This window comes from Onychostoma macrolepis, chromosome 23 (assembly GCF_012432095.1).
Source record: "Onychostoma macrolepis isolate SWU-2019 chromosome 23, ASM1243209v1, whole genome shotgun sequence".
Classification (NCBI taxonomy): Eukaryota; Metazoa; Chordata; class Actinopteri; order Cypriniformes; family Cyprinidae; genus Onychostoma; species Onychostoma macrolepis.
Genome location: NC_081177.1, coordinates 28,610,495 through 28,634,810, shown reverse-complemented (window position 1 = coordinate 28,634,810; position 24,316 = coordinate 28,610,495). Strand labels below are relative to the sequence as shown.

General features: G+C 38.4%; 1 pseudogene; it reads right to left on the bottom strand.

Moving 5' to 3' along the window:
* The window catches only part of LOC131532709 (gastrula zinc finger protein XlCGF57.1-like), a 30,894-nt pseudogene extending 11,436 nt beyond the window's left edge, over positions 1-19,458 (bottom strand).
* Between the last annotated feature and the right edge of the window lie 4,858 nt (positions 19,459-24,316).

The following is a 24,316-nucleotide window of genomic DNA, read 5'->3' as shown; positions in this document are numbered from 1 at the left end:
CCAACCTTCAAACAGAGCTGAGAGTCTTCCATGCGTCTTACAAGTGTCCCAAGAGAACAGTCAAGTCTATGCTTGAAGTATTCAAGGAAAACAATGCTAATGTCATATTCCCCACACTATTCAAACTAATCAAAATATATGCCACTCTACCCGTGTCCACTGCAACGGTAGAACGTTCCTTTTCAAAGCTGAAGCTGGTCAAATCAAGGCTCAGAAATCAGTGTGGTCAAGAGCGGCTGTCAGACCTCCTCCTGCTGGCCATAGAGAAGGACATAGGAATCGACAAGAAAGAAGTTCTGAAGATTTTTGTTGAAATGGCCCCTAATAGCCGGCTTCTCCTTTGAAGCTTTGCATGTTTAGTATGTAAATTTGGAGAAACCTATCAGTGACTTGATAGGGTATTGTTAGGGATATTGATGTAGGGATTTTCATGACTCAAGTCAGGATTTTCTATGTTATTATTAGTAGTAGTTAAGGTGATTTAGTGCTGTATTTCAGTGTTGTACTACTTTGTGTATATATATTTTAATAAAGACCCTGTTATTCTCAGTCCTTCATATAGCCTGTGAGTTGTTGGGGTTTTTTTGGGGGGGGTGTTGGTAGGCGAGTGCCCTTTTTTTTTAGGTCAGAGCAACTGCCCCTCAAAATTCCTGTGCACGTCCCTGATTCGCATCAATTCCATTCACAGATCACGAGACATTCAGTAAGAGTGAACACGTCAAACATCGAAACAAACACACAGCACAAAACCGCTCAGGTCTTTATAAACGCACGATCACGTGCTTGATGCCTGCTGAGTTTGTAACTGTGAGTTCACACCAGACGCGACTCGCGCGAATAAATCGCGCTATTCGCGCATAGTTGGACGCGTGAACATTTTGAGTTTACTTCGCGCGTGAAATTCGCTTCACAACAGACGCGAATTCGCGTCAAGGAGGGGCTTCTGCCAGGCGGCTCCAGTCTCATTACACTGCACTGGTTCAATCACAAATAACCATTTTTTACTATACTATTGTGAGTGTATTTCATAGGATATAATTAGAATGAATGTACAAATGTTTGCCATAAGTAGCCTATTCTAGTCTTAACATAGAAATAATAGTTTTATGTAACAAATAGGCTATAAATTATGATTTACTATGTTGTGCACAAACTAACACACCAAGCAAGATCCTTTTTATTCCTTAAGCACCAGCAAACACACAAACAGCGCCGTACTCGGTGAAAACAAGGCAGAAACAACCTCGTATATTCTTGCATAAACAAATTGTGTAAAGTGTGTTTTACAATTTTTTAAATATGCGAAAACCCTGAACTGCTCACCTCTCCTCAGAAGACTCACTGCGGCTGCGTCCGAAAGCTTGACTCTGTGTTCACGGTTCCTCCCAACAGTGATTTCAGACAGATTCTGAGGCAGCATAACGGTTTAATGATATACATCAAGAGAGCTTCACTGAGAACTTAGCGAACATTGTACCGCTGTCGTGGAAAAAATCTAAATCTGTTATTAAATGTGAGAGCTAGAGTGAAAAACACAGACGTCTGTAGTGAGAACAGAAGACAGTAGAGCACAGTCTCCTCTACTGATAAAGGCTGTCCAAGGATCTTGACCTTCAACAGTATCGTCTCACACCAGTTCTAGCCGGTCATGGCCATTCTCTTCATCCTCCCTTATAAATTGTGCATCTGACTGATAAACTGTGAAGAAAGAGGAGATGTGAAGCAATGAAGAGGATCTGAAGCAGAACAGAATGAAAAACAAAGCAATGTTTGTGGGAAAAGATGAACTGAAGAATGATTTTTTTTTCTTACACTAATTAGCCCAAATATATTACAGACAGTTCTTGTTTAAATGCATTTGTTGCAGTAAAGAAAATCATCAAATAGCATTTCCCTGAAATAAACATTTGGTTATCCCTCAAACGTGATTACACAGCGTATATCCGAGCTTCACAGTCGCTGGCCCGATTTGGTCATTATTTAAAGGAAAGGTGAGATGTTTTATAAGTAATTCAGTCTCTGCTGTTTCCAAAATTTCCAGCAATAAAAGAATCATGTACCTTCTGTGGCCTTTCTTCATGTTTCAGACCCTGTTTGATTAAACCTTTGCTTTTAGGCCTACACAAAATTGTTCGGAAGTTTGGGAACTTTTTTAAAGTTTTTCTCTTCTGCTCCTCAAGACTGCATTTATTCAACACAAAAACAGCAATATTGTGAAATATGTTTACAATATAAAATAACGGGTTTCTATTTTATTTTAATATACTAGAAAATATAATTTATTCCTGTGATTTAAAACTGAATTTTCAGCATCATTACTCCAGTCTTCACGTGATCCTTCAGATATCATTATGCGTATATATTATCAATGTTAAAAATATACAAAATGCATTAATATTACATTTTTAGCTTAAACGAATTCAAGGAAGTGTTCAGTTTAATGTGTGAAACTTTGTAAAGCTGTTGAAATGTTAGATGCATCATGTGAAACCTGTCAAACAGCAGCTTCAGCTGGAAGTGATTTGCTGAGAGCAGAAGCTGTGCCTGTGGTCTGTGTGGATCCTATCAGCCATTAAACTGTCTCTCTCTGCTCATCACAAGTGTCTTTCACATTCAAAATAATTCAAAGATTTCTGTAAGCAAACAGCTGATATGATAATATGACTGTTGTGTTCCTGTGTGATGTTTGGATGTGTTGTTTGATGTTCTTCTCTGCCTCTCTCAGTTTTTACTATCACTTTCGCAGGAGACGTGCTGATTGGTTACACTCTGCTGTCAATCATCAGTGGTGGGTTGAAAATCAAACCAGAAAATCAGATTTAAAACCAAATTTAGTAAAACAAACATTTATTTAATGCAACATTTGCTCAGATTTGCTTGTTAATAATCTTCTGACATACCTATTTGATAGATTTTAGCCTAATTTCAAAGGGTGTTTGCAAATTTTTCAGTACATCAGAAACTACAAAAATTACCTTCAATTGGTCAGGTAAGATTATCCATCAGTAATCTGTATTAAATATTTGTATACAATTCAAGTAACTATTAATCACAGCCGTACTGATATTCAGATCAACAGTCTCTTATTCATTAAATATTGAAATATAATGAAAGCAGGAAGATCCAGACCAACAGGAGCAATGATTACTGACTATTGATCACCAAGATCCTCAGAGAGGACGAACTACGAAAGAATGGAAAGAGTGAGCGAGTGAAGGTGGTTGTGAATGTGTAGATGCATGTTAGGATCAGAAAATGACACCGTTCCTCTTGTTATAGTCCAGATACACTTTCACATGATCAAGCTTCTGTTTAATACAAAACCCAGAACCAAAATACCCTCTGTACTGATGATACCACACGCTCGAGACATCAGTGTTAAAGACTATCACTTCCATTTCTCTGGTTTGATGTTGTAGTTACTCAAAGACTCCAGTATTTAGTCTCTTTAACCTCCACATGCCAGCAGTGTGTTCCTGAATTAAGACCCTCTGAACCCAGAACACAGAGACCAGTCAAATCTCTCTGGATTATCAGGAAGAGGTTTATTGTTGCTGAATCTCACACTGGTCAGATCACTAGATCTGCAGTGTTTGGATCCAGAATCACAGGAGCAGATGAAACACAATCAACAGATGCTGTTATTCTTATGTTTATATAATGATCAAGAGTGAACCGATCTTCTCCAGACTCACTGTTCGGGACGATGTCCTGCATCTTCTTCCAGACTCTGAAGGGCAGGTTGCCCAAGTGATGTGGCACATGAATCAATGCTCCAGAAGGCGTCTGTGGATCCGGCTGTGATGAGATCTGGACTCTGGAAGAACATTCAGCATCAGAACCGCAGTGGCTTTGGATCAGAAACAGAGAGACCAGAGACACCAGCAGATCACTCACCTTTCCATTGAGACTGGAAACTCCTGCAGAACAAACACACCATTGATCATCAACAACTCAATCAACCATCACTCAATTAATCAATGATCTGAAATCAGACCTTCAGAAAGCAGACATTGTCACTGGCTTTCATCATCTCCTCCATGTCTTTGATTGTGTCTGAAAGAGCAGAGACGTGTCTGTTCACCCCCCCCCAGCTTCTCCTTCATCATCTGCTTCTCTTCCTCCCTCAATGCAGTGATTGTCGCATCTGCTTCTGAACCAGCTAAATCAAGCTCTAACTAGGCATACTAGAAGATTCCAGGCAGGTGTTTTGGAGCTGGTTGGAGATAAACTTAGCAGGACAGTGGCTCTCCAGGACTGAGTTTGGACACCCCTGCTCTACATGATTACACTGCACACACGTTTCCTCGTGTCCAAGATGAATAATTATCACTGTCATCCTGTGTTTTGTTGAATTCCTAACATCTGGATTTCTAAAATGTCTTGGCACACATGAAAAGAAACAGCATCTATAAGAGATCTGATAACAGACATTTTGACACAGAAGTGTGTGCATATGAAATGATCCAGTATTAATCACGTAATGTAAATGCGCAGGATGAGGATGATGATCAGAGGTAGCCTTTGCAATTTCCGTGGGGCTGTCATGGCCTAATGGTTAGAGAGTCTGACTTCTAACCCAAAGGTCGCTGGTTCGAGTCTCGGGTCCCCATGCACAGGGATTGTAGGTGGGGGGAGTGAATGATCAGCGCTCTCTTCATTTTGTACATGTTAAAAGAAAAAAAAGGTTGCACTTAAAACTGGATCTGAACAAGCACTATACTTAATGACACTACAGATAGTGATACCTACAGATACGACTTCTCTTCAATGTGGATCAGCAAAGTCTCTCTTCCATCAGGTCTAAAATGAAAGTAAAAAAGTTGCATTTTAAGCAAATCGTAAAAAAAAGCAATTTATTTCATAGTCCTACAAATTTTAAATGTTACTGTACTTAAGTACAGAATAAAGGATTAATTATTAAATAAGTATTAATTATTTTGTTGACTTTTACTTCACTGAGCTAGACAATGACATCTCTGAATTCAATAATGAAATGCCTTTAACTGAAAATTGAGTGTTTAATTTTATTATACATTACTGATACTCTATCCTCCAATTTGATACTGTTAAGTGCTTTGACACAATCTGTATTGTTAAAAGCGCTATATAAATAAAAAATAAAGGTGACTTGACTTCACTGTATTCTAAAGAGATGTTTACTTGGATTTCTCCAGACACTTTTGCTACATTTGCAACAGCAAGGTGCAAAAAATAACACAAAGAACAGTTTTGCTGATCAGACATGGCAATATCATCAACAAATTATTTGAAAATTTTTGAAAATATAAATATTTTTGGCTTAAGTTAACATTATGAAATAGTGATTATGTGCAATACATTTATTCAACAATTCTTCTCCTCCAAGTCACATGCTCTGCCATTATGGCGAGTACTAGGACGCATGCGTGTGGCGCTGCTGATATAGAACACACATGTGTTGTGGTACTCTCGATAATCATTGCAGACTGTCCCAGAAGAGAAACGGTTGTTGAATGAAGTCGTTATTTTTGTCTTCTTTGTGCACACTGAAGTGGAACCACTGATGTCACATGGACTGTTTTACCAGTGTCCCTACTACGTTTCTGAGCCTTGACCGTGGTAGTACTCTTTTTGTCTATTGGAGGGTCAGAAATCTCTCGGATTCCATCAAAAATATCTTAATTTGTGTTCCGAAGATGAACAAAGGTCTTACGGGTTTTTAAAATGACATGGGGGCGAGTAATTAATGACAATTTTAATTTTGGGGTAAAATATCCCTTTAACAATCAACACCACAATTTTCTCTGTGAGTGGGTGCCAGGGAGTTGTTATGCAGTTGCTAGGGTGAGTCAAAACAGCCCACCACCAAACCTGTATGATTTCTGATACTTTGTTATAATGTGCACCATATTGATAGCATGACATTCTACCATTGAATTAAAGCTATTCATCAAGAAAATTGTCATATATTTATACAGCCTCATGTTGTTCAAAGCATGTATGCATTTAATTTCTAAAACAAAATTGATACAGATCTATAACTACGTAAGTTAGTTATAAATAGTTAGTAAATAATGTCAGAAATTGTTTTGTGAACAATTACTTTACTACATATCACAGACTTCAGCAACCCACCACTCAGATCCAATCATCTGCGCCATTATTCATACCATTTATTAGTCCTTCTGATACTAAATTAGTTTTAATATCAGTGAGCATCTTAAACATTTACTTAAGTCAATTTCTATAAGAAGTTATATATACATTTACTTCAGTGTAATGATTGGTTACGCTTCATTATACAGACTTACAGACTGACTACAACCATTCAATCTCATGAAATTCTTTCAAGTTTCATAAGCTTAGTGTTTCACAGCATCGTTAATGAAGAATCAGGAATAAACACCAACCTCTTTTTTCTTCAGTATCTTCATGCTTCACTGTGAAGGGTTCTGGATCACTCGTGTTCTCTGTGTACTCTTCATTAAACTCTTATCTTTACAGGTTTCTGTTCTTCCTGCTGCTCCGAATGAGGAAACTTTTTTCCAGGGGTTTCAGAACAGCATAATCGAAACTACGTCATCTGGTGGGTGTGGCCTTTTTGAGAATCACGCGCTGTTTGGGAAAAACCATTCACTTCAAATACCTGTCCAGATCGCAGTGGTTTTGTGTTAAATACCTTTTATATTATATACAGTAACTTCGGATACCTGTCCTGATTGCAGGGGAATTTACCCCCTGGAAATTAGTGAACGCCACTCTGAATGCATGTTTTCACTTGTAAATGATTCGAGATGCTTTGAAAACGTTGCAAATATTTTGTTTTGAAACAGCAGTTACGCTTGCATCTCAGTTATGAGGCACTATTACTTGTAGCAGTTTTTATCCTAATATGGAAGTCAATTGTGCCCTAAAACAGCCTGGTTACAATCTCTCTTCAAAATATCTGCCTTTGCTTATGGAAGTGATTCTTCTGAGTCAGTAAGTTCTACTAATAAATATATCAAGAGTATTCTAACGGGGGATAAAACTACCCATAAAAGCTTAATGTGGACCAATGTATTTAGAAATTTAAATTTGAATAAAGCTCTATTATTTAAACAGTATATCTGACAAATGCACAAAGTAAAAAGAGGTTACATTTAAAATGGTACATATCCAACTAAAAGTGTCTTAGAAAAATTTAATTTTGATATTGATTATTCCTTTGATTTTTGTTCAATGGAAAAGGTCCATCTGTTTCGTAAATGTGTACACAAGGATTTATTGGGTGGATATGGAAAATTTAATTAGAAGGAAAACAAATACTATATTCAAGTTAAATAATTTTGATATGGATATATTATTACAATGAAGGTAATAACTTATTTTCTTGTACAACTTTTTATTACTTTGGGAAAATTTCACATGCAATGGAAATGGTCAGGATCCAAGCCACATTTCATTCATTTTCTTCAGAAGGCTAAGGACTACTGCACCAATTTAGAGAACATAAAGCAAAAAAGACTTAATATTTTTGACAAATATACAGTAAAAAAAAAAAAAAAAAAAGAACCCAGCCTTCTGTTTGACAAGCACCCATATGTCTCTCCTAAAGGCCCTGCTGTAGCACAAATAGTGACAGAGCATGGGAAAACAAGGCCTTAATCAAAATGTGACAACTTTGTAAATGTAAATTACAAATATTTCCAAGCATAATATAAATAGCAAGTTTCATTATATCATATTAAACATTTTAATCATTAATTTGTGTTCAGCAAAATATGACTCTCCTAATGCTGATGACGCTGCTGTGGTATCGTGGAAAAAATTATTTTAACCACTGATATTTCACATCATCATCTTTCGGCAATGAAAACAAAAACTTGCTTTCACAGCACAGGACAGAGCGTCTTCTGGACATGATGTCACTAACACACTAACTGGTGAAAGTGTTTGTGGGCAGGTCAGAGTGTTTGTATTTCGCGGGCAGGCAGCAATTATGCTAACATGTTACCTAGTGACTTCGATCGGTAACAGGCAGAGGATTCGAAAATACGACGACTCGTTAAGGCGATTCAGAGCAGACTCATTCTCTTGAGAGACAATATCTATATTTATACTGCACTTTTTTGATTAACAACTTTGCAGACCGTTTACAATGAAGGTATAGCTACGTTACAAACTGCAAAAAATATCTTTTTTTCAAAAACCCATATCACCCGCTCTTTAAATTAATAAGAAATTCAAATCTATACTAGATCGATCAACAGTATTGGTTAGAGCTGTAATAACCTTAAAACTTCAACAATATCCATCCCTACACAGCACACAAGTTTTTCACGCTTTTAAAGGCCGGGACACACCAAGCCGACGGTCGGCCATCAGTCAACGTTGGGCCGTTCGGTGAGCGTCTGTCGGGTTAGTTTGTTTGGTGTGTGACACACTTCGGCTCTAGTCGGGCTCACGTCGGTGGGAGTCTGCCTGATTTAACATGTTGAATCAGCGTCGGGGCCTTGGATGGCATTGGCTCCGATTGGATGTTCAGTTTCCCAAACAAGTCAGTGCCGGAGAATTAAAGTGAAAGTGATGAAAACGAGTAAGTAAATGAAGGTGGCACAAACAGAAGGCTGTTCTAATCTTACCCAAGCATTCCAATATGCAAATATTTTCATAATAACATGAGCCTCTTAAAATAAAGAAAGTTATCAAGAGAACTGATATTCAAAATAGTAAACAAGCGCTGCTGTTTTGTATATCCCCTGCTAACACACGAATTAACAGTTACGTAATGTATTGGTACTTTTTGGTAATTTCATGATTTACCAATTGACAACGCAAGTACGACGTCGCATACCAGGGATGTTCCAGATACGTACATTATTCGTAATATATTGGTAATTTCATTACTTACTGGCAACGTAACTGCAATGTCACATGCACGTAATTTCATTACCATAATTTACACGTTCTTTATGTGCTCTGATTACCAGAATTTGCTATTTAAAAAGTGTAATTAAATGTCAGACACAAGATTGAAAGATAGAATCTGTTTCTTTTCACCAAGTCAGAATATGGACGATTGGTTTTAATATATAGTGTGACGACCCCTGCTGTTGGTTTTGGAGAGTTGCTGTTTGGTACCTGAGCCCACTAATTGCCTCAATTAGCAGTCAACTGGAAACACCTGTGACCATGCCTTAGACGCTGCTTAAGAGAACACCAACTGAGCCAGGAGGGAGAGACATGGAGAGAGACTTGTTTGGACTTTGTGTTGGACGTTGCTTGCGACGTATTTTGTTACTTTCTGCACTTACATTTTATCTTCAACATTATATTACACTTTCAACCACACATCTTGCTTTACACACTGACTTAACTGATGACTACAGGGATACTGTTATTTTCTTTAATTACTTTCATTATATTTAATGTTGTTTGATTTTCAGTTAAATAAACATTACTTTTGAGCTTATACTTTGGTTTACGTGTGTCCCTTGTTTTTGTTGCTTCCCTTGAGCCAAGGGTCGTAACAATAGTGACGTGCCGTTTTCTGAGTTGTGAAACTTTTTATTTCACAAAGAGTTATGAAGATAAGGTTGAAATAATGACAGTCATTATTTTTTATTTGACTTCATTTGCAGCAGATACTGAATCAGGACAGCGCGTTTATCTGAGGCACTTTTCACTTCAACTGTGTGAGGTGAGGTGAGTCTTACAATTTATAACAAATAAATAGGCTTATAAACTGTACGTATATAATAAAGTTCTTGAACTCTGGAAATACGCTAAAATCCTTTTATTATTATTGTTATGTACAGTAATGGTGGAGGTTACCATGGCAACCTGAAACACATTAGCTGCTGGAGAGGATGTGTCTGACATTTCTCTCTGTTTTCTCTGAGTTATACCAAAAAAGTTCAACAACTGCGTCAGATTGGTTAAGTAACATTACCCACAGTCTACTTCAAGTAGTTTTGTTAATATTTATACCTCTGCGATTATGGTATCTTTCCTTAATTACCTGAAATGTCTACTAGCAACTGTTAATGCTAGCATAGCATATCTGTTTATATCGATGCTGCACACGGGACGTCTTGAATGCTTTTATTCATATTTCGCTGTATCTCATATGTTTTTATTAATAATTTGGGCGTATTTTACTGTGCATATTTGTGCAATCAGAATAAATTAATTTAATTAATTTACAGTCTGTATTCATCATTCACAGCTGCTGAAACAGCCTTTAAATTAGTTTGGGCATATGAGGACATAAAATAGGTTAAACTACTGCATGTCCGCCCATAGAAAATAAAATAATTCTAAAAAAAAAAATAATAATAATAATTACCAACTGATTACCAGCACACAACTATTGATCCACAACGTTGCCACGACATCGCAGTTACTTACTGGCAACGTCAGTTGGGGGGCATGGGGGGAGGGGCAATCCAACACCCTCCATTGACTTTGTCAATAGAGACAACCCATAATGCACTGTGAGAGTCACGCACCAAATGAAATCCCGCATCTGGCCAGAAGATGGTGCTCACAGCTGAATTATCCATTCATTTTAAAAGCACTTGTACAAATTCATTGTAAATTCACTATTAAATTGTTTAACTAGGGTTTATACATATTTCAGTGACAAGAGTTCAAAATAAATCTTTAATCTTAATACTGGAGCTGCCTGTTTCAAATGATTATCAAACAGCAAGCAAACTATGCAAAAGCGGCAGGCCTTCCGGTGCACTCAGTGTCCGAATTCACTCACTCGTTTTCATTCACTCCTTCAAGTTAACTGTATGAGTGGAATAATGTAGGGAATAGTGAATGAGGGCATAGGGGCGATTTCGGATACAGCCCAGGTCTTGGAGTCTCTACTAATGAGCTGATGATCTGAATCAGGTGTGTTTGATTAAAGGTGCTGTATGTAGGATTGACACCCAGTGGTTGAACTAGGTATTGCAGTCCAAATTCAAAGTATTGGAGACGTTTTTTTTCACCCGGCCCCTCCTCCTCAGACTTGACGCACACTCAGGTTGCCAGATTAACGACACTAAAAGGAACGAGCGACCATGCCGATGATTGAAGTTAAATACGCTGTGTTTTCCGCCAACTGGCAACCCGGGGTGCCGAAATACAATTGGGTAAACTGGCAGTGGGCGGGTTTCACAAACCATAACAAACACAGACATTCCGGGCCGGAACGCACATTTTCAAAGGAGAATAACTGACTGTAGCATTGTTTTTCAGATAAACAAGTATGTTAACTTAGCATGTTTCTTAAATATCTGCAAACATATTATGGTATTTTTATGCTTTAGTAGAGTCAAAATCCTACATACAGCACCTTTAAGGTGAAAAACATGCAGTGTTAGGGGGCATCCAGGAATGTGGTTGGGAACCACTGCCTTACAGGGCTCCAGACTGCGACCAAAATGCTTGCATTTTGTGACCATTTTTTCTCCCGGTGCGACTAAATTTTGTGAGCAGTAGCACTGGCACAACCACCATTCCCGCTACTCATTTGAGCTGCTCAGCAAGGACCATTCATCATTCAGCTCAGACCACAACGAAAACAAACTGGTCCAAGCTCAGAACAGCTTTACCTCAGAACCAAAGTTGATTTCGCAACACTGTTACAGCACAGCGCTGCGAGATCCAGCGAGAAGTGTTTGAACTCGCCGCAGAATGAATTGCTGCGAGATCTAGTGAAATGCATTCAAATTCTGCCCTGATTTCTCTGTTATAAACAGATCAGATGATGCTGACGTAGAAAACCACAAGCAGTAACGCTAACTATGGCATTGTGACAGAAATAGTCTAATGTTATTTCATTATTCATTTCAGGGTTTCCAACACTTTAAAGCTCCAAAATGATCCGATTCGAATGTTATTTTTAATGGGATGGGCAAAATATACTGTGGTGAACAAACACTCATGTCAAATTAAAAATAATACATCAAATCACCATTATAAACTGTAGATGGCAGCAGATGAGCACTTATTGGCTTATAAATCATGAATTTCTACTTTTTCCTTTATATTTTGAAATTATAAATTCACAATTATAAACTACTATAAAATATCAGATTTTGTCAGAATTTTGCACTTTTTTTGTATATGAAGTAAGAAAAGTCACAAAGTGCCTTTTTTCTAAATCACACAATCCCTGAAGTTGTTGGTCAGTTCCACATAAGACTCTCTCTCTCTTCCTTCGGCTTGCTCTCTTTATCAGGGGATAAAGGGCGGAGTGATACGCACAACCGATTTGGCACATGTTTTACGCCGGATCAGTTCCACATAAGATTATAGAAGAATAATGAGTATTTAATAAGAGTACAATATATACCTTTTCTACATAAAAAAAATTGATTATTGTCATGTTACTGTACTGAAAATCTCCTTCCACAAACAGGACAGACGTGAGGCTTTTAATTTGTATGAATTCTCTGGTAAGGCATCTCTTTAGTGTGAATTCCCATGATTAAATTCTTTGTTTACAAGTGAAACTCGTTCTATATTGAAAGCAGCTGAAAGGCTTTTACCCAGCATGACTTAACATGTGAGTCTCAAGGTATCCTTTACGTGTGAAAGATTTTCCACAATCAGAGCAGCTGAAAGGCTTTTCTGAAGAGTGAGTTAGCAAATGAACCGTAAGGTGTACTTTCTGTGTAAAACTCTTTCCACACTCAGAGCAGCTGAAAGACTTTATCCCAGTATGAATTAACATGTGATTCGTCAGAATTCCTTTACATATGAAACTCTTTCCACATTGAGAGCAGGTAAAAGGCTTTGTTCCAGTGTGAATTAACATGTGAGTCTTAAGGTATCCTTTACGTGTGAAACATTTTCCACAATCAGAGCAGGTGAAAGGTTTTTCTGAAATGTGAGTTACCAAATGATCCTTAAGGTGTCCATGCTGTGTGAAACTCTTTCCACACTGAGAGCAGCTGAAAGGCTTTATCCCAGCATGAATTAACATGTGCTTCTTAAGGCTTGCTTTACGTGTGAACGACTTCCCACACTGAGAGCAGCTGGAAGGCCTTTTGACTTTTGTTTTTTTAATGCTGCAACTCACTGATTTTTCTCCAGTCACATCATGATCTTTCTGACACCGATGTTTCTCATCCACCTCATTGAGATCTTGTCTTTCTTCTTTCATTTTCATCAGGCCTGAAATGAAATCATTAAAAATATGAAAGTCAATTGGAACATTTGGAAAATAAAAAGGAAAACATTTTTGTACAGATGAAAACATGGTCAACCCTGTCCCTGTTCACACAGATCCATGAAAACGACTAAAACGCTGTATTATGCTGCCAGGCCAGTAGTTGGCGATGTCACTTTGTAAAGAATAACTACGCATCTGAAGGCTGAACATGTAATACACATGTGCATGATGTTACTGTTTTCACAAATGGTGATCATTTTCACAGTGCTGTTGTCTGTATGTGTATAGGATTATATTTAGATCTACTCCCATCACATGAAAGGTTGCAGTGAGAGGTGGTTGACTGCTTTTTTTCTAGGCTTGATTGTGTTTATAGGGTGCAATCTAATGTGTTAATGCTTAATTTAAAAACAAATAATAATTTACCTTTACTCTGTACCTTTCTTATGAACGCTCTGATGGTTTTATGAAGCCCCTCCCTCAGAAATACACAATGGACTCAGATTGGTTAGCTGGCACAGTTTGTTGTGATTCGCTAAACCGCCTAGTGCTCGTCTAAACGTCACGCCCCTCAGCTCAGTGCATGTGCTCTGGTGTTGTATTGTAAACAATGGCGTCGTCAATATTGCTTATCAATTTGAGCCTGATTGTGACCCAGAGAATATTAGTGAAGAGGATGAACCTGTGCAAGCACAGATCTTACAGGATGTTTCAGAATGGTATGTTTTGTTTGTCTGTTGTTGTCTCATACTTTTAGATACACTGTTATTTGTAAATGCTACCGCTTATGTTAGCATTTAATATACTTTTTTTCCTGATTAAAGCTTTAATACAGCAGAATACATGACTGCATTGTTGCATTTTTGTAAAGTAATCATTTAATTTGTAACAGTAAGAAGTGTTTGCCAGCAAGTATTGCTCGCGACCACAGCAACCGCGTTCGCGTTCATGTTTAATGCTTCTCGTAGCAATAGCAAAAGAGAGGGGCTGTATCAGAAAAAGTCCACAAGCTGGGACTCGATCTCGGGACGCCCGAAGTGCAACAACGCTTCATGCTGGCGTGCTGCCCACGAGGCTATTAGAGTTGACAAGACTATTTTACATTTGGTCAGTGGCTTGACACACACACACACACACACGCACGCAATAAAAACGGCTCTTGAGACAAAGAAAAACGTCTCCAGTTACTATCATAACCTCGGTTCCCTGAGAGCGGGAACGAGACATCACGGAGAATTTCTCCGTTATGGGAACTCCTTCCCTTCAACCTTTCCTGAAGTCCTATTGGCTCACGCCAGTCAAATGACTGGCCAATTGTCGCGAAGCATGCAACCGTATGCAAATACTGACGAGCTCGAGAGGCAGTATAAAATGCGGTGCCCGTGACAATTACGTCAGAATCGGATACTGAACGCCGCTTAGCTGGTCGAGCAGCGAGCACGGCGAAGACCGTGATGTCTCGTTCCCGCTCTCAGGGAACCGAGGTTACGATAGTAACCGGAGACGTTCCCTCTCGAGCTGTCACGAGACATCACGGAGAATTTCTCCGTTATGGGAACGATATTCAATCCCGCCGTGAGAGAGGCTACGAGCAGCCTGTACAAGTTACACATTCAGCGAAGAGAGAATACACACACATAATTCCCACCAATAGCGACGCTTGTTAGGCGGGCTCGCAGCTGATAGGTGGAGGTAAGCCAATGAGCGTCTACACCCCAGGTATATGAAATTTGCATATCTGGTCGATAATATTGCAGGCCGCGCTGCGAACAGGGCAGAACAGACGCAATAATAGTATTGTAAGGGGCTGCACAGAGATAGCTGTGTTAAGCAGCATAAAACATAACATGATCATGGTAGCACTAGTGAATAGACACGAATAACACAGACAACAACAACGATAGCAAGACGGCTGCGCAGAGTAATTACTGTGCGAGGCAGCAACACACATGTCCCACAATAGCGGTAGCAAACATAAATCAGTCACTCACCGACAACACTTGGGAGGCTAAGGACTGAACGTCCAGCTTGTAAAACCTGGCGAAGGTATTTTGAGAAGACCAGCCGGCTGCAAAGCATATATCCTGAATAGACATACCTCTCGACCATGCCCAGGAGGAGGCGATAGCCCTTGTTGAGTGGGCCCTAATGTGCAGAGGGCATTCCAAACCTCGGCTCGTATAAGCAGCCGTGATAGCGCCCACAATCCAGTGGTAAAGCCTCTGTTTTGACACGGCCCGGCCCTTCGCGCAACCACCGTGGCACACGAAAAGCTGGTCAGATTGCCGAAAGCTGGCCAAACGGTCGATGTAAATCCTCAAAGCCCTGAGGGGGCACACCGAAGTCTGAGCGTCCGCATCACACAAGGTCGATGACTCAGAAGACAGGGCAGACAACGAAACAATCTGCGCTCTGAAAGGGGTAGATAGTAATTTAGGCACGTAGCCCGGTCTCGGCCGGAGAGTGACGCTGCAGTCACCGGGTCCGAAGCGAATACAGTCGCTGCTCACAGAAAACGTGTGTAAATTCCCTATGCGCTTAGCCGAAGCGAGGGCAAGAAGAAGTGCAGTTTTGAGAGATAGCTCCTTCAAATCAACGGATGCCAAAGGTTCGAACGGTGGCTGTGAAAGAGCTCCCTCTCCGAGGCCAAAATGGACATAGTGTCATCCCCCTCCTCCTGGTCAAAGGACACAAACTCCCCAATGTTGGAAGGAGGGCGGAAGCAGTCCTCGGGGAAGGATACTGGGGAATGGGGCGACCGTTGGGTTTGGCGGAGCGGCAAGACGACGCTCCCGCCACCAGGAGCCTCACCCCGAATAGGCCACGAATCATATCGCGGCGGTTCCGGAGCACGCGGGCCGGCAGGTCCGCGCAATGTCCGCAGTCGGACTCGACCAGCACCGCCTCGGCGTGTGCCAGGCCCAGGCAGGCAACGCAGTGATCGTGTTGATCCGGCGGTTCTATTGGTCCGGCGCAGATCTTGCAAACTGTAGCCATGATGAATTCAACAGGTGAAGTAGAAGATTCTGACGTAATTGTCGCGGGCACCGCATTTTATACTGCCTCTCGAGCTTGTCGGTATTTGCATACGGTTGCATGCTTCGCAACAATTGGCCAGTCATTTGACTGGCGTGAGCCAATAGGACTTCAGGAAAGGTTGAAGGGAAGGAGTTCCCATAACAGAGAAATTCTCTGTGATGTCTCGTGAAAGCTCGAGAGGGAATTGACTGAACATGAAACACATCAGAAATTACTGATCACAGATCAGGCATTAGAATAAACAAGGTTACTTCCAGTGCTTGAAGTGGGCAAGCACCGGTACACAGTATTTTACTTCTGTATTTTAGCCTTTTGCGTACTGGCACTTTTTAATGCGTGCTGGCTAGACATGTGCCAGTATTCAGTAATGCGATATATCACGATAATGAACATGCACAATATTGTTATCTTGGGCACTTCAAAATACAGACAATAATTATTTATTACAAATTATTCAGAATTTTGAATGCATTTTAAGAACACTTTTCCCATAAACTGGTCACAATGTACAACACCGCTGTATGCTGCGTCAAAGGCGCGTGTGCACACTGATGTAAACAAGCAAGGATAAAGCCCAAAGTATAATGAACTTTTTACGCGTACGCGAGGGACAGCGTACAGTGAGCGTGATGTGAATTGCGTCATCAGAACAGTACATGCACCACCCGATTTTTGTAACCGCGCATGCTTTTTACGCTCAGGTCACACATGCGCACTTAAGTTATTTTGCAGTAATCAGTTTTTCCACATGGTGGCAACACTGTCCCGGGCAATCGTTTTACAGTAGAAATTTGCATAGTTTACGCAATTTGAAAAGTCAACACTCCTGGATGAGTTCGCTCGAGCAAACGTAATCTTTTAGGTTTAAGTCGGTTTGAACAATCAGGATAAGCGCAAGTAATTACCATTTTGATTAGCCGTCATACCCACAATCTCTGTGCACTGTGTAAACAATGAGTGACGTATACGCGCGACAGATCACTTCCGGCGCTTGCGTAAACTACGCCAGAGCACATACATGCCGTGCACGCACTCAGGGCAGTTGGACATAGTGAACATTTTCTGCTATTTACAAATAAGAAAATACATTCAAAAAGATACAACACTTCTTTCTAATGCAAGTTCCTCAGAAATTGAGAAGCAGCTTTTTGAAATGTACTCAACTAAATCTATAAGTTTATTTTATGGTGTGTTATCGGAGTATGTTAACACATCCACTCATTTTCTTAAAACGATTTGGGAAAGGGAAATTAAAGCTGCAGTCCATAACTTTTTTGGGTTAAAAATTATCCGAAATCAATATTTGTGCAAGTACATAACCAGCCAGTGTTCAAAACTATCACCTTACTTTAGCCCAATTCACAACGGTTAGCTTATAATAATGTTTTCTAATTTGAGTGGTACGGGTAGGTTTTCGCAGGAAATTCAAGCATGACACTGCATCATTACGTCACGTCTGTAAACAAAGTAGTTCGCATGTGAGGATCCTGTAGGGGGCGGACCGTGTATAGCCTTTTCTCACAGCAGCTAGAATAATGAAATGTATCATTTTGATGGCGGATTGTGATCCAGAAAGAATTATGTATTTATGAAACACCTGTGAATGAAATTAAATTATACTCCAGTTTTACAGATAGTGATTACAGATAGCCTGAGTTTACAAAGATTTGTATTTTAAAGAAAACCAGTTCGAAGGGAGCATAGTTTGCTTTTGAGGTTAAAAGAATTACTTAATTTGAAATTCGAATGGTATGACAATTAGAGATTAGACTGTACAGAAATTAAAATCTACACGCTAATACAAACTATACTCGTTATCACACAATGCTGATGTTCTTAACATTAACAGTTTGAGAATAAAGTATAACAATAATAATAATTTACTCGGTTAGATGTGATATGAACTAACCGATCATTAGATTAAATCACCATTGGTAGCGCAATTTATTGTAACGATTTTTTCCTCAGTTGGTCAGAACAAACGTGGCAGACTTGTTACTTGTTCAGATGGCAATATAAGGTGAAAATTCTTATTTGGGTCATATATTCCAAGACGTAGGCTAGAATCTGTGATTCCTAAGTACAGTAAAGTACAGGAGGATTCATCTAAGGGTGTCATGGCTGATTTTGTTAGTTGTACTACAATCTTTACTCATTGTCAGTACTTCAATATTATTTTATTTTTCCCAAACTTACTGAATTCCCATGTATGTGTATGCTCATGTAACCTTCACTTTTTGTGTGTGAGCTGAATTTTATTTTTTTCATTGTTTGTTTTATAGTTTTTTTTTTTTCTTTACCTGTTGTTGACATTATATTATCATTATTTAGTAAGGATATTATTTCTTTATAGAATGAAAATTAATAAAACATATTATAAAAGAAAAAAGAAAATCTATTTGGTTCAGTCAGTTTTGATATTGTGGCGGGCCACCACAAATAAATCAATGTATGGGAAACACTGTCGGGCTCTCGAATTACATTATAACGAAAACAATACCTTAAAGGGGTGGTTGATTGCGATTTCACTTTTTAACATTAATTAGTGTGTAATGTTGCTGTTTGATCATAAACAATATCTGCAAAGTTGCAGCGCTGAAAGTTCAATGCACACGGAGATATCGTCTTTTAAAATTCTGGCAGTTTAATGCCTATAAAAACGGCTCATAGGGACTACAATGAGTTGCTTCACAATTTAGCCAATCACAATACACTGGAGCACCTAACCAATTGCGTATTTTTGAGGGAGGAGCTTCATAAAAGCAGGAAATGATCAGCGCGTTTATCAGAGAAGGGACAGAGTGGTGTGGAATAAAGGTAAATTATGTGAAAAATAATGCGTCCCCATAAACACAAACAAGCCTAGAAAAAAAAAACAGTCAACCACCCCTTTTAAAAAAGAAAAGTAGCAGGTTTTTGCGATCACATAATTTTAAACCGGTAAACAACTGGAAAGCCCAAGGATCCAGTAAGAGAAGCATTCAAACAGTAAATTTAAAACAGCGCTAATACAGAGAATAGTGACTCCAGAGGCCAGTAAATTATTATTTTCAGCGTGTATTTGGCTTAAAAGCAGTAGTGTTTTAAAATTAATGCTGGCTAAAAAATAGTGTTTTAGATTATGCCATGGTCAGAAGTGTAGTGATTCTGAATTGATCCATATAGTAGTAACAGTTGGATTTGTGCTTTTGTATTAACGTTTATTTAATTATTGATTGACAAACAGTCATTAAAGATGAATGAAGAATAAACACCAACCTCCTTGTTCCTCGTGTTTTATTCTCCAGGGTTCTGGTTCCTCGTGTTTTATTCTCCAGGGTTCTGGTTCCTCCTGTTTTATTCTGCAGGGTTCTGGTTCGTGTTTTATTCTCCAGGGTTCTGGTTCACTCGTGTTCTCCTCACTCTCCTCTTTAACAAACACCATCTTCACAGCAGCAGATCTCAGTTCAGATGATACTCCTCCAGATATTCCTGCTTGCTTGAAAACTCAGTCACGACTGTGAGGATGAGAATATTACTGGTATTTATTGACCTGATTCAAAAACTGTATTTTTTCTATTTACAAAAACTAAATTTCTAACAGTTTGTGTTAAACCACCATCACGACAAAACGACAGAGATCACGGTGAAACAAATCTTCTTCCTCTAAGGTTTAATGGTGTTTGGCAAACAAGCGTATGTGTTTTAGCGCCGCCCGCTGGACTGGAGTGTGAGGCGGCGAGAGGAGGGAAATAATACGGGGGAAATTACTTAATGCGTCTATAAGGTGCGCTGATTTGTTTTCCTTTTTAAAAAGCCGATCTGCACAAATAAATGAAAAGGACTTAAAATTATAGGCTTATATGGTATTCGATCAACACCAACAGTCTTCGTGAGTGAGGAAAACGAGAGCAGTCAAATATGTCAGTTAAAATCACATAATGTTACCTAATAATTAAGGGACATTCCACCGAATGTTTGTTATTTACTTCCAATCAATAAAAAATGATGATCCCGCACACTATCGGTCCATGCTAAATATAGAAATTTATTACAAAAAACAGCAACGTTTCGGTCCACTGACCTTCATCAAGCGTGTGTATGCTGTTACAGACAAGACATTTAAAAACAGTCACAACCAATGAATGTACTCAACACTACATGTGAACCAATCACCAACTCCTAAGACATGATTAGCGAGGACTCAAATATCCAATAAAAAACACTTTTCAATATTACCAATAAACTATGTTCCCTATTTTATAAACACATCTAATGCAAAGTCACATTGTTAGACAATAAATATCTAAACAAAATTACAATATCATCTCTTCACAATTAAGTAGACACTCAAAAATACAGTACAATAAAAAAACACCCTACAACATTACATTAAATAATGCTTCATCATTTAACCCCAAGGGTGATAAGATTTGCAAAGTCACAATCCAAAACAATTCACGTCTTAATAAAAGAGTTTCAATATCACCACCACGTGGTGGAACCAACACTTTTTCAATCCCCAAAAACGTAGGGAGGACACGTGCAAAAAAGAAAGAAAATGTGCAGCAACTGGATAATTGATATCCTTTCTCCTAATGGAGCTCTTATGTTCACTGATCCTCTGTTTCAATTGTCGAGATGTTTTTCCCACGTAACACAGACCACATGGACATCGAATAAGGTACACAACATGAGTTGAGGCACATGTAATGACAGAATTAATTTGATATTTTCTACCTGTTCTTGGATGACAAAAAAACCCCGCAGTTTTGAATGTATTATTACACTGTGCACAATTATTGCGCACCGATAATTTCCTTTCTGTATAGGACTCAATAAGGTTTGAGATGTAGGAGAGACCGCACTCTGAAACCAGGCATGTACAAGAAGATCTTTTTAGACCGCTTATTTACAATCATCGGAGGATATCGAAAAAGAGGACTCAACTCTGGGTCCGAGGTTAGTAAATGCCAATGTTTTTTTTTAAATGTTTCTGATCTGATAAGTTGTTGACGAATATGTAGTAATAAAAGTAAACAAATGTTTTTTTGTCCGTTTTGTCTTCTTATTTAACAACTCTGTACACGTTTTTTTAAAAGCTATATCAAAAGCATCATTAACCCATTTTATGGGATATCCTCTATCCGAAAAATTATTTTTCATAATCAGCGACTTTTCGATAAAATCAGAATCTGAATGGCAAATCCTTCTTAATCTGTAGAACCCCTTTTCAAAGAGGATGGATGGAAACTTGTAGCTAGTAAAAGAGTGTTACGCTGGAGGAAAACTAAATTAGAGGTATTTCGTTTAGCTTGGCGGGAAAGTACCCTATCCTACAGAAAAGCATTAAAAACTGCTAGATCTGATTGTTTTCTTCTAGAAGAGACGAAATGTAAACATAACCCTCGGTATTTATTCAATACAGTAACTAAATTAACGAAAAATCAAGCATCAACAGGTGTTGGCATTTCCCAAGAGCATAGCAGTAATGACTTTATGAACTACTTCACTTCCAAGATCGATACTATCAGAGATAAAATTGTATCCTTGCAGCCGTCAGCTACAGTATCGCTTCAGATAGCGCACTATAGATCCCCTGAGGAACAATTCCATTCATTCTCTACTGTAGGAGAGGAAGAATTGTATAAACTTGTTAAATCATCTAAACCAACAACATGTATGTTAGACCCGATTCCATCTAAACTACTAAAAGAGCTGCTTCCAGAAGTCATAGATCCTCTTTTGGCTATTATTAATTCATCATTGTCTTTAGGATATGTCCCCAAAACCTTCAAATTGGCTGTTATTAAGCCTCTCATTAAAAAACCACAACTTGACCCCAAAGATCTAGTTAATTACAGACCGATCTCAAATCTCCCTTTTCTGTCAAAGATACTAGAAAAGGTAGTATCCTCACAATTATATTCCTTCCTAGAGAAAAATGATATCTGTGAGGAATTCCAGTCAGGATTTAGACCGTATCATAGTACTGAGACTGCTCTCATTAGAGTTACAAATGACCTGCTTCTATCATCTGATCGTGGTTGTATCTCTTTATTAGTTCTACTGGATCTTAGCGCTGCGTTCGACACGATCGACCACAACATTCTTTTGAATAGACTACAAAACTTTGTTGGCATTAGTGGAAGCGCCTTAGCATGGTTCAAATCGTACTTATCTGACCGCCATCAGTTTTTAGCAGTGAATGAAAATAACAAAAATATAATAAAATACCTAACTACATAATACTACTATTGTTAGAAATTACAACAAAATTAAAACAGAAATATAAACTTTTGAACTGCGGGTTCGTCTGGTCAGAGGAGAACTGGCCCCCTGACTGAGTCTGGTTTCTCTCAAGGTTTTTTTCTCCATTCTGTCTCAGAGGGAGTTTTGGTTCCTTGCCGCTGTCGCCTCTGGCTTGCTCAGTTGGGGACACTTAATTTCTAGCGATTATCGCGCGATTTGATTGCACAGATACTATTTAAACTAAACTGAGCTAGACAATGACATCTCTGAATTCAATAATGAAATGCCTTTAACTGAAAATTGAAAATTGAGTGTTTAATCTTATCATTATATATTACTGACACTCTATCCTCTAATTTGATACTGTTAAGTGCTTTGACACAATCTGTATTGTTAAAAGCGCTATATAAATAAAGGTGACTTGACTTGACTATCAGTTTCTTTGGTATACAAAGTGGTTATCAGCTTCCCTTCATGCTTAAGCACCCACATATCCAAAAAATGAACTTTTAGGGGCTATCCCAATATGTGGACTACTTTATTAAACCATTTGTACAGAAATTACCTTCCTATATTAGAGATTCCACAGATTTTATTAACAAGATTTACAAGATTTATCTGATATGGTGTTGTTATTAACTTCGGATATATCTAGTTTGTATACTAATATTGCTCATGAAAATGGACTGAATGCCCTAACGTACTATCTTGCAGAACGTGATGAGACTTCTTTTCCTTTTTAATCGAAATGGCCTCTTATGGGTTATTTCGAGCACTGCTATGTTTATAACTGTGATGTCAATCCATTTTCTTCTCCCATAATGAAATGCTATAGATATATTGATGATATTTTTTGTATTTTGTAGAGGAATTGGAATTTACCCTTGAAGTGAGCCCCCTAAAAGTTCATTTTTTGGATATGTGGGTGCTTAAGCATGAAGGGAAGCTGATAACCACTTTGTATACCAAAGAAACTGATCGTAACACTCTTTTACTAGCTACAAGTTTCCATCCATCCTCTTTGAAAAGGGGTTCTACAGATTAAGAAGGATTTGCCATTCAGATTCTGATTTTATCGAAAAGTCGCTGATTATGAAAAAAAATATTTCGGATAGAGGATATCCCATAAAATGGGTTAATAATGCTTTTGATATAGCTTTTAAAAAAACATGTACAGAGTTGTTAAATAAGAAGACAAAACGGACAAAAAAACATTTGTTTACTTTTATTACTACATATTCGTCAACAACTTATCAGATCAGAAACATTTTTAAAAAACATTGGCATTTACTAACCTCGGACCCAGAGTTGAGTCCTCTTTTTCGATATCCTATAATATAAAATTAATTGTGTCATTACATGTGCTTCTACTCATGTTGTGTACCTTATTCGATGTCCATGTGGTCTGTGTTACGTGGGAAAAACATCTCGACAATTGAAACAGAGGATCAGTGAACATAAGAGCTCCATTAGGAGAAAGGATATCAATTATCCAGTTGCTGCACATTTTCTTTCTTCTAATAATGATGTGTCCTCCCTACGTTTTTTGGGGATTGAAAAAGTGTCGGTTCCACCACGTGGTGGTGATATTGAAACTCTTTTATTAAGACGTGAACTGTTTTGGATTGTGACTTTGCAAATCTTATCACCCTTGGGGTTAAATGATGAAGCATTATTTAATGTAATGTTGTAGGGTGTTTTTTATTGTACTGTATTTTTGAGTGTCTACTTAATTGTGAAGAGATGATATTGTAATTTTGTTTAGATATTTATTGTCTAACAATGTGACTTTGCAAATATCATTAGATGCGTTTATAAAATAGGGAACATTGTTTATTGGTAATATTGAAAAGTGTTTTTTATTGGATATTTGAGTCCTCGCTAATCATGTCTTACGAGTTGGTGATT